At 39.6% G+C, this 12,406-nt stretch overlaps 1 pseudogene; it reads left to right on the top strand.

Moving 5' to 3' along the window:
* LOC134395798 (zinc finger protein 208-like) overlaps positions 1-11,316 on the top strand; it is a 215,598-nt pseudogene extending 204,282 nt beyond the window's left edge.
* The last annotated feature ends 1,090 nt before the right edge of the window (positions 11,317-12,406 follow it).

The raw sequence follows: 12,406 nt of genomic DNA, 5'->3' as shown, positions 1-12,406 counted from the left end.
TGTAGTGATGGCCACCAATTTAGATGGTTTAAAATGGGGGTTAGCCAAAATCCTGGAGGAGAAGGCTCTGAATGGCTATTAGTCCTGATGGCTATATCCTACCTTCAGGTGTTGGACCACTGTGGGGAGAAAATGCTGGACTAAATGGATCCTTATTCTGATCCAGAATGGCTCTTCTTAGTTTCTCGTAACGACAGGAGAAGTGAATGGGTTTGTGAAGTTCTGGGGAAGGAGGGGATCCTTCTTCAACCCATGTCAGAGTCCTCCCAACAGAACAGGAATAGCATTTGTAGACACCAACCTCCCGTGGTTACAGTGGAAAATGCTGGATATCAGGGTTGAACTCTTTGCCCCCTGACAAAGACACAACTTCCTGTTAAAATATGCAATTCCCTACCAGAGGATGCAGGGATGGCCATGAATTTGGACTGTTTAAACAGGGGGTTAGACAAATTCTTGGAGGAGAAGGTTATAAATGGCTATATCCTACCTCCAGTATCCTAAGCAGTATGTCTATGTACACCAGTTGCTGGGGAACATGGGCTGGAGGGTGCTGTGACACTCATGTCCTGCTTGTGAGTTCGTAGTCAACAGCTGATGGACCACTGTGGGGAGAGAATCGTGGAGTAGATGGACCTTGTTCTGATCCAGAATGGCCGTTGTTATGATCACAGGAGAACTGAATGGGTTTATGAGGTTCTGGGGAAGGAGGGGATCCTTCTTCAGCCAGTGGCAGAGTCACTGGAATAGCATTTGTAGACACCAAACCGCTGTTTTTACAGCGGAAGATGCTGGATATCAGGGAATGTCTGGGAGGTTCTGTCTTTCCTCCTGGCTGGTTTTTGGAGGGTGTTCAAGCACTTTGCTTATGCCAGGGTTGATATCTTAGCCCCCTGACAAAGACACATGGCTCTGTGTCTTGGATAGTAGATCAAGTTTAGAATGAGACCTGAAAGCCAAACCGATTGGGAAATGCTGCCCTTGCCTTGACCTGACCCATTTCTTTCCTTCCCACCTCCCCCTTCTCTGTCTTGGATTCTCCCTCCTGTAAACAAAGTAAGTTTAAGAAAACTTAAACTTTTGGAGCGAATGCAGCTTTTGTGCTCACAGATGCGGGTTCTGATGGTTCTTGTGCTCATACCAATGTACAATAAATTACATGGACGCTTGATGGCATAAATCACAAAAGCTGCATTCGCTGCAAAAGACTTCAGGCACCTCTGGTCAAGCATTTTCTTGATATGGGCCATGATGACAAAGACCTGAGATTCTGGATTATTGAAAGGTTTCAAGGATGTGGGACAAGAGTAGAACATCAACTACGAAGGAGGAAAATATTCTGGATTTTCACCTTAAGGACATTACAACCACAAGGACTCAAGGAAGAGTGTAATTGGATGCCTTGGTTGTAATCCTGTTCTTCTATTTTAAAGTACAGCTCTGTTGTATTCCTTTTCTCTCATTTCTTGTCATTGGTTTGATATGTATTTTCATTCTTATATGTAGTAAGTATTATTAGGTTTGTCTTAACTATGTTTTAAACATCATATTAGTCCACTCAGTTCCGTTTAAGGGAGCATACAGGCCATTAGTATGGTTGCTACACATTTTAGGATTTGAAAAGCAGCCTAATCAGGAGCAAATTTTGGAGATTACTTCCTCCTCAATTAGTTGACAATACAGCTGGAGCAGACTCAGGCCACAATCAGGAGACAGCAAATAAAAACTGCATTATTGAGAACACGGCCCCCAAGTTTATCTTGCATTTGAGACATCACTCATGCAACTAGATATAACTTGGGAGTGAGCAAGTTGTGGGAGTGTTGTTTTAATTTTGCCAACTTTGCAAACTAATTAGGTGTCTTTATCCACCAGCTCTTGAAGACAGGAGGGAGTGTCTAGTCCCCCGTCTTCCTTGTTACAAGTTTGAAGATTCACAAGAGCCAACTTTGGGGAAATAATCATTATTAGAGTAAAACCTTGGGCTCAAAAGGAAGGGGGTAGGGCACCGATAGGCATTTGCCAATCATTTTTTGTTTGTTCTGCTTTTCAGGTCTGATAGAAACTCCCTATATCTGGGGCATAAAAAGTTGTTTTTAATATTTGTATAATTTTTTTTTTAAATCCACATATTCTTTTTGCCACTGATGAAGACCTGTATGGTTGAAACACGTTTGGGGATTTTTGTTTGATGTAGACTATTCCGTATAAATTTTAAATGTATTTGCTTTAAGATTAAAACACGTTCTACTAATATGATTTTATTGTAATAAGTATAGTTATACCTAAATTTGATATATTGTTTGTATCAGTTTTCTTAAACTTACTTTGTTTTCAGGCTTGGTTTTGGTTTAAGATAGAACTTTTTCACATTTCCATCCTTCCTCCTGTTCCAGGTGCAGCAGATGTTGGCCAGAGCACCCACAGATTTCCCTGAGGCAGAGAAGGCTCCATCGGGCACCACACAGAGGCCGCTGGACGGGTGGATCTGGCAGAAGGGGGACGGAGGACCCTCCTCACTGGGTAAGGATTTGTGGGATGTATTTCTCTATGGTTTCCCTCCCACAATTAGGCCTGAAGTGCATGAGTTGCCTTAACGTTCTCCTTGGGCCTGATTTTGCTGGGAGAGAGAGACCCCTTTTCACTAGATACCCAAAAAGGAAATTATTATTTAATATTTATTATTTACTAAAATGTTGTTTCGTATTGTGGTTTGAGCATATAAGACCCACTCTGGCCCTCTTCCCAGAGTAGATCTTACACACTCCACAACTAAGGTCCTCCTCCAGGCGCCTACTCAGAGGGAAGATCGGAGGACGACAACAAGGGAGAGGCCTTCTCTGTGGTGGCCCCCCAACTGTGGAACAATCTCCCCAATGTGGTTCACGTGGCCCCGACATTGTTATCTTTTCAGTGCCAGGTCAAGCAATATGTAATTAGCAATATGTAATTAGCAATATGCAATTAATTAGCCTGGGTCTGTTTTTTTAGGGCCATAGTTTTAAAACTTGTTATAGTAGTTTTATATGTATATGTATATTATATGTTTTCGCAGTTTTAAATATTTGGCTATTGCTTTTAAGTGCTTCGGCTATGGTATGGTAAACAAATCCAATAAATAAATAAACAATGAAAATAAACAATGAAAATGGGAATAGTTAAGAATGTTAACTTTTAGTAATTACTGGCCGGAGTGTTAGACTCACGGGAATTTAGTGGGGGGGAAAGAGTGGGGAGGGGAAAGGGATGGGGATGGGAAGGGGTATATAGAAAAATAATAATAAGAGGGGTGGGATATGGGTGGGTGGGTGGGAAGGGTGAGAAAGAGATTTTAGGTTTTTATGTTTGTGAATTTGAGTTTCAGAGCACAAGGGATCGGAAAGAAAATAAAAAAATGAATATGGATAAAAACATAAGGATCTCAACGCTTAATGTTAAAGGTCTGGGGGCAGTCGTGAAAAGGAGGAGGATTGAACAAATGTTAAATAGAGAAGGTTCTGATATGATTTTCCTGCAAGAAACACATCAAGTAAAGGAGGGCCAAAACGAAATACGTATGAAATGGTCAGTCTATTATGAAAAGTCACTGGGGACTTCGAAAAAAAATGGAGTGGCCATTTTGATTTCAAAGAGAAGTGGATTTATTATGGATAATGTAAAAAAGGATGGCAATGGTAGATATCTTATGATAAAAGGTCAAATTGAAGGTAAAGCGTATACGTTGGTTAATGTTTATGCCCCAAATGAGAGACAAAGAGTATTTTATAAAGAATTATTTAGGGAAATAGAAGAATTCAAAGAAGGATATGTTATTTTAGCTGGAGATTTTAATATGGTAATGGACAATAGATTGGATAGGTCAAACCCCACTAGTGCTGAAAAGAGGAGTAAAATTACTATATTGAATAATTTGATAAAAGAAAAAGATTTTGTTAACGGATGGTGTTTACTTAATGGGGTACAATCTGGCTTTACATACTATTTTCCAGTACATTATACATATTCTAGGATAGATCATATTTTTGTTTCAAAAGAGTTTGCAACTAAGGTTTGTAAAATGGAATTGGGGGTAATTAAAGTAACAGACCACGCACTGCTAAGTTTAGATTTTACAGTTAGAAAGGATTATAGAGAAGCATATAGGTGTGAGATTGAATACAAAGATATTTAAATATAATAAAGTGGTGGAAAAAATGCAAAAGGAATTGTCAGAAACCTGGGAGATTAATGAAAAGGGAGGAACGTCAAGAGCAGTTGTTTGGGATACCATGAAGGCTGTAACAAGAGGGATTTGCATTAGAGAAATGTGTAATTTAAGGAGGCAACAGCTTGCAGCGCAGGAAAAGTTGGAGGAAGAGATTAGGAATTTGGAGAAAGATTATTGGCAATTTAAAAATAAGCATAAACTAGTAGAATTACAAGCAAAGAAAAAAGAATTAGAAAATATAAATTTGGAGGAAGTTCAGAAAAATTTAATTTATATGAAAAGAGAGTATTTTGAAAATAGTAACAAGAATTCTAGATTGCTTGCCAGACTCACACAAAAGGAAAAAGCTATGAATGGGATAGGAGTAGTGAAAGACAAACAAGGGAATTATTGTCATATTATGAAGGGTAAAATAAAAAAATTCAAGAATTTTATCAAGAATTATATAAGGAGAAGGATTCTCAAAAAAAGAAGATGGAAGATTATATAGGAAAGTATATAAAGAGGGAATTGGAAACAGATCATAAAGAGTTAATGGAAAAGACCATATCTCAAAGTGAAATTGAAGAGGTTATAGAGAATTTGAAAGTGGGTAAATCACCGGGGGTAGATGGTTTAGGATCAGAATATTATAAAGTTTTTAAAACGTTTTTAGTACCAAAATTATTAAAGTTATATAATGCTATATTGGATGGAGAGAGGATCCCAGAATCATGGGAACATTCGTTGATAATTTTAATTCCAAAGCTAGATAAGGATTTGACTGTCCCAGATTCATATAGACCTATTTCGTTAATAAATCAGGATGCTAAAAAAAATTCAACTATTTTGGCAAAACGACTAAATAAATTTATAGCTAAATATATAGGTGAAGATCAACGCGGATTTGTAGCAGGCAGACAAATGCATAATTTAGTTGGAAGAGTTTTGAATGTGATGCAGGTGATAAAAAAAGTCAAAGACTAAAGCGGGAATTTTAGCGCTGGATATTTTTAAGGCTTTTGATTGTGTGAGCTGGCAAGCTTTAAAGATGGTTTTAAATAAAATGGGATTTGGAAATCGATTTAAAGCTATAATAGAACAGCTATACTCTCAAAATACAGCCGTAGTGGTAGTGAATGATGGAGTTACGGATAAGATACGACTGACCAGAGGTACAAGACAAGGATGCCCACTCTCGCCTGTCCTGTTTGTAATGGTTATGGAATTATTGGCAAATGTTATAAGAGATGATGGGGAGATAGAAGGGATAGGTGGTATTAAAAAAATAAAACTGAATATGTTTGCGGATGATACTCTGTTAACTATTAAAAATCCAATAAGAAAGATGGAAAGAGTTAAACAACAATTGAGAGAGTTTGAGGAAATTACTGGGTTAAGAATGAATTGGTCAAAATCAGAGATGATGTTGTTTAATTATACTAAAAAGGAAGAGAAGGATTGGGAAGGAAAAGGAACAGAAATGAGAGTTAAAGAACAGATTAAATATTTAGGAATTAGAATTACAAAAAATTTAGAGAATTTAGAGAAGGAGAACCTAAATAGTTTGAAAAAAGAGATTTTAGTAAAAATGGAAAAATATAAAAGATTGAACTTATTATGGTTTGGAAGAATAGCATTAGTAAAAATGAAGATTTTAGCAAAGATTAATTTTGTTTTTAGGATGCTACCAATAAAAATATCAGAATTAGAGCTAAAAAGTTGGCAGAATATTATAAATAATTATTGTAATGGGGATAAGAAAGCGAGGATAAATAAGAATAAATGGTATTTGAGCCAAAAAAAGGGAGGATTGGGTCTCCCAAATATTAACTTATATTATGTAGCTAATAGGTTAAGACATATTGTAGAAGCAATTATAGGAGTAGGAGATTTAGATTGGATGGAAGATAAATTTAAAAGTAACATAGAGATGAATTTGGAAAATGTATTTTTTAGGGAAGGAGGTAAAAAATGGGCTGAAAATATAGGTAATCCGCTTTTGAAATTCCATTGGGAAATTTGGAGTAAATATAAAAAGGAGTTGCTTTTTAGCAGCTCCCCTTTATCACCGGTAATAATGTTAAAGAATTTCCCGGAGGATTTAAAGAGTAGCTTAAGCAAAGTTTTAATAGAGAAAAATGAAATGAAATTAAGGGATTGGTTAAGAGGGATGAATACAAGAGAGAAGTTGGAAGAGGTTCTAAAAGATAAAAAATTAACTTGGTTAAATTATTGGCAATTAGAACAGTGGACTAAAAGTTGGGTAAGAGAAAATGGAGACTGTAGAGAATTGTTGAAGTTTGAGGAATTAATAGTAAAAAAAGAAAATGATAAGGGAAAAAGAATAGCGACAAAAGGGTTAATGAGTGAAATATATAAAATATTGTTGGAGAAAGGGACGGTAGATAGCTCAGGAAAAATGGTTTGGGAGACAGATTTGAATGTACAAATAGGACAACAGTTGGGATGGAATATGGAGACAAAGAGCGTTGAGAAATATGTCAGTGAGAATAAAAGAGAATTATTACAAAATTATATGGAGGTGGTACCTAACCCCGGTTAGATTAAATAAGATAAATAACCAGCACTCAGCAAATTGCTGGAGAGGATGTGGGGGGAAAGGAACGTATTTACATATGTGGTGGGAATGCAAATATGTACAAAAATTGTGGAAGATGGTGTTTTTGGAGATTGAAGAAATTGTGGGAATGAGGATAGAACAAACACCAAGAGTTGTATTACTGTCACTATTTGAAGATTTAAAATGTAAAAAAGAAATTAAGGAACTGATAACAAATTTGCTGACTGCAGCAAGGTTGATTGTAGCTAGGAACTGGAAGATTCAAGGTGATTATTGTATTGAAGAATGGTATAAAGAAGTATGGGATATAGCTATTAATGATAAATTGACATGTAATATTAATGTGAGAAGGGGTATAGCAAAAACGCATGATTTTGAAGGAATCTGGAAACAGTTCCTAATATTTGTATTTTCTAAGGGAAGTGGGAAACCACCAGCAGAAGAAAGTATGAGATTTTGGAAACAGGAGTAAGATCCCGAGGTGGGGGGAGCACTTTTTTGTTAGGTATGATTATGTTAAATAGTTAAAGTGAGAATATACGATATTAATGTACTCAACATTTATGTAATAATGTTGTTGTATTTAATTGTAATGGTTGTATGTTTAAGTATTGGAAAAATATAAATTTATTTAAAAAAATGTTAACTTACCTTCTCACCTTCCCACCTTCTTTACCTTCCTCACAGGGAGCAAAACAACCTGCAGGGGAAGTGAACTAGTCCTGGGGGGTCTTTCAGGGCCTCGTTCGCTTGGTGGTGGAGTGGAAGCGATTTCTGCACAGCCGGGGCAGGTAGGGGAGTCCTGGGGGCCTCTGTCTCCTGCACATCTCTTTGGTCCCGGAAGAACCTGCCCCATTATTATTATTATTATTATTATTATTTATTTATATAGCACCATCAATGTACATGGTGCTGTACAGATAACACAGTAAATAGCAAGACCCTGCCGCGTAGGCTTACAATCAAATAAGTTGTAGTAAACAATAAAGAGGGAAGGAGAGTGCAAACAGGCACAGGGAAGTGTAAACAGGCACCGGGTAGGGTGAAGCTAAACAGTATAGAGTCAGAACAAACTCAATATTTGAAGGCTATAGGGAAAAGAAAAGTTTTTAGCTGAGTTTTAAAAGCAGTGATTGAGTTTGTAGTTCTCAAGTGTTCTGGAAGAGCGTTCCAGGCGTAAGGGGCAGCAGAAGAAAAAGGACGAAGCCGAGTAAGGGAAGTGGAGGTCCTTGGGCAGGCGAGAAGCATGGCATCAAAGGAGCGGAGAGCACGAGCGGGGCGATAGTGTGAGATGAGAGAGGAGAGATAGGCAGGAGCTAGACCGTGAAGAGCTTTGAAGGTCAGCAGGAGAAGTTTATATTGGATTCTGGAGTGAGTTGGAAGCCAATGAAGAGATTTCAGAAGTGGAGTGACATGGTCAGAGCGGCGGGCCAAGAAGATGATCTTAGCGGCAGAGTGGTGGACAGAGACCAGCGGACTGATGTGAGACGAAGGAAGGCCAGAGAGAAGAAGGTTGCAGTAGTCCAACCGAGAGATAACCAGTGCGTGAACGAGAGTCTTGGCAGAAGAGACAGACAAAAATGGTTGAATCCTGGCGATATTATACAGGAAGAAACGACAGGATTTAGCTAATGCCTCGATGTGAGGAGTAAAGGAGAGCAAGGAGTCAAATATAAAGCCAAGACTACGAGCTTCCTTGACCGGAGTAAGCGTGACATCGTTGACAGTAAGAGAGAATGAGAGGTGAGGAGAAGGTTTAGGAGGAAAGACAAGCAATTCAGTCTTTGCCATGTTAAGTTTCAAACGACGATGAAGCAGCCAGGCTGAGATATCTGAGAGACATGCCGAGATACGATCGTGAACATCAGGAGAAAGTTCCGGAGATGAGAGATATAATTGTGTATCGTCGGCATACAGGTGATATTGGAGGCCATGAGATTGAATAAGCTTACCCAAGGGCAGCATGTATACAGAGAACAACAAGGGGCCAAGCACCGAGCCTTGCGGAACCCCAACTGAAAGGGGAAAAGAGGAGGATGAGCTGCCGTTAGCCGACACGCTGAAAGAGCGACCCTCTAGATAGGAGGCGAACCAGTTATAGACAGAGCCACAGAGTCCAAGGTCATGGAGGGAATCTAAGAGAAGATTGTGATCAACCGTGTCAAAGGCTGCGGTTAGATCAAGGAGAATAAGAGCGGAATAATGGCCTTTAGACTTGGCAGTAAGAAGATCATTGGTGATCTTGGTAAGGGCTGTTTCAGTGGAATGCAAAGGACGGAAGCCGGATTGAAAGGGATCCAGAGCAGAGTTATTAGAGAGAAAGTCAAGACAACGAGAGTAGACCAGACGTTCCAGAATCTTTGAGACAAAGGGCAAGAGAGAGACAGGTCAGTAGTTAGACAGGGTACAGAGTAAAACAGTAAATAGCAAGACTCTGCCGCATAGGCTTACATTCTAATAAAATCATAGTAAAGCAATAAGGAGGGGGAGAGAATGCAAACAGGCACTGGGTAGGGTAAACAGGCACAGGGTAGGGAAAAACTAACAGTATAACTAACAGTCTAAAGTCCGAGTAACATCAAGTTTTAAAAGCTTTAGGGAAAAGAAAAGTTTTTAGCTGAGCTTTAAAAGCTGAGATTGAACCTTTAGCCTTTGCTCTTCTCCAAGATGGCTGCTGGGAAGGCCTTGAATGTCACCCACAATGCTTTGGCATTCAGAAAGAGGACCTCACCATCCTTGTCTTCATGGATTGCTACATAATGCTTAAAGAGAACTTCATTTCTTCTTCTTCTTTCAGGGTCTGGTGACCTTTGAGGAGGTGGCCGTGCATTTCTCGGAGGAGGAGTGGGCTCTGCTGGATCCAGGCCAGAGGACTCTGCACAAAGAAGTCATGGAGGAGAATCGTGGGATCCTGGCCTCTCTGGGTAAGGAATGGGATTCCTCTGGGTAAGGCTCCCTCTCTGCCTTCTTGCCAGATCCTGGAAGGTGGAATTTCAGCTCTTCTTTCTTTGTGTCAGTGCAGAATACAAATGTCATTGACTCCGAAGATCTGACAAAACATTGAGAAAAGCCCATTGATGGACTTGCTCTGTGGCAAAGATGGCTGCCAACCAATCTTACTTTGCTGCTCTAATTACATCTGCATAATATTGAATGATCTCCATGGAGGAGAGGAGAGTTAAGCCTTTTCAGAAGACAGCTCTGGACAGTTTGCTTTTCATTTTAAGATATAAGTAGACATTGAAAATAACCATTAGGGTTGAATTCCCACTTTCCAGTTCCCAGTTAAATGATCAGCAAGGAGAAAATGGAAGATTTTAAGTGTATTTTATTTTTACAGTATTTTATGTTTTTCATTTATTCTCTCAACTACTTTATATGAGTTATTCCATATAAATGAAAGCATTGCATGGCAGTCTAGTTCTCAGTTCTATTGATTATCGGGATATTTAATATGTTTAGAAGGATCTGCTTCACCAACGATTTTTTCTTTTTATCCTGTGAATCAAATCAGCAACCATTTGTTTTGTTCCAAGATTTCAAGATGATTTCTGTGTTTATACTTGCAGGTGATCACAGGGAGAGCAAGAAAAATGGCCTATACCAGGGAAGTAAAACTGAAACTGAAGAGAAAAGGGAAAACGAATCCATTTCTTTTGAAGGATCAGATGTCTGTGAAACTCCAATAGTAGAAGCACCAAGTAAAAAGAACATTCGTAAAAGGAAGAAACAGAGTAAAACTCAAAAGATTCATTCTAACAAATATCAAAGGTTTCAATGCTTAGTGTGTGACAAACAATTCACTTTCCACTCACAACTTAACTTGCATCAAAGAATACACACTGGGGAGAAGCCCTATAAATGTTTTGATTGCGGAGAGAGCTTTGCTCGGAGCACAAGCCTTAAGTATCATCAAAGAATTCACACTGGGGAGAAGCCCTATAAGTGCTTAGAATGCGGGAAGAGCTATGCTCAAAGCACAAGCCTGAAGCGGCATCAAGAAATTCACCCTGGGGAGAAGCCCTATAAATGCTTAGAGTGCGGGAAGACCTTTGCTCGGAGCACACAGCTTAAGCAGCATCAAGGAATTCACACTGGCGAGGAGCCGTATAAATGCTTAGAGTGCATGAAGAGCTTTGCTCACAGCGCAAGCCTTAAGCGGCATCAAGGAATTCACCCTGGGGAGAAGCCCTATAAATGCTTAGAGTGCGGGAAGAGCTTTGTTCTGAGCTCACAACTTAAGGAGCATCAAAGAATTCACACTGGGGAGAAGCCCTATAAATGCTTAGAGTGTGAGAAGACCTTCACTCAGAGCAGGAGCCTTAAGCAGCATCAATTAATTCACACTGGGGAGAAGTCCTATAAGTGCTTAGAGTGCGGGAAGACCTTCGCTCAGAGATGGATTCTTAAGCGGCATCAAAGAATTCACACTGGTGAGAAGCCCTATAAATGCTTAGAGTGTGAGAAGACCTTCACTCAGAGCAGGAGCCTTAAGCAGCATCAATTAATTCACACTGGGGAGAAGTCCTATAAGTGCTTAGTGTAGCATTTATAGCATCATAGAATAGTAGAGTTGGAAGGGGCCTACAGGGCCATCGAGTCCAACCCCTGGTCAATGCAGGAATCCACCCTAAAGCATCCCTGACAGATGGCTGTCCAGCTGCCTCTTGAAGGCCTCCAGTGTGGAAGAGCCTACAACCTTCCTAGGAAACTGGTTTCATTGTCGTTCTGCTCTAACAGGAAGTTTTTTTCTGATGTCCAGCCGGAATCTGCCTTCCTGTAACTTCAGCCCATTATTCTGTTTCCTGCATCCTGGAATGATCATGAAGAGATCCTGGCCTTCCTCTGTGTGACAAGCTTTCAAGTCATTGAGGAGTGCTATCATATCACCCCTAAACCTTCTTCTCCAGGGTAAACATGCCCAGTTCTTTCAGTCTCTCCTCATAGGGCTTTGTTTCCAGGCTCCTGATCATCCTCTGAAGATGCTCCAGCTTGTCTGCATCCTTCTTGAAGTGTGGTGCGCAGAACTGGGTGAAATACTCAAGATGTGGCATAGCCAGGTCTGCATAGAGGGGAACCAGTACCTCATGCGATTTGGAAGCTATACTTCTTTTAAAGCAGCCCAAAACACCATTTGCTTTTTTTGCAACCTCATCACCCTGTTGGCTCAGATTCATCTTGTGATCTAGAACAATTTGAAGGTTCTTCTTGTTTGTAGTATTGCTGTGTCACGTATCCCCCCTCTTGTAAATGTGCATTTGGTTTCTTTTTCATAAGTGTAGAACTTGGCATTTATCCCTATTAAATTTCATTCTGTTGTTTTCAGCCCAGCACTCTAGCCTATCAAGATCACTTTGAAGTTTGTTTCTGTCTTCCATGGTATTCGCTATCCCACCCAATTTGGTGTCATCTGCAAATTTGATGTGTTCCCTGCACCTCCTTCAACATTTAATAAAAATGTTGAAGAGCACTGAGCCCAGGACTGAGCCCTGCGGTACCCCACTCCTAACCTCCCCCCAGATTGAGAAGGTACCGTTGATAAGCATTCTTTGAGTGTGATTCTGTAGCCAACTGTGAATCCACCTAATAGTTGCTCCATCTAGTCCACTTTTAGCTCTTTTGTTAAATCAGAATAT

This window comes from Elgaria multicarinata, chromosome 3 (assembly GCF_023053635.1).
Source record: "Elgaria multicarinata webbii isolate HBS135686 ecotype San Diego chromosome 3, rElgMul1.1.pri, whole genome shotgun sequence".
In the NCBI taxonomy this organism is placed as follows: domain Eukaryota; kingdom Metazoa; phylum Chordata; class Lepidosauria; order Squamata; family Anguidae; genus Elgaria; species Elgaria multicarinata.
This window is presented reverse-complemented; position numbering and strand designations above follow the sequence as displayed.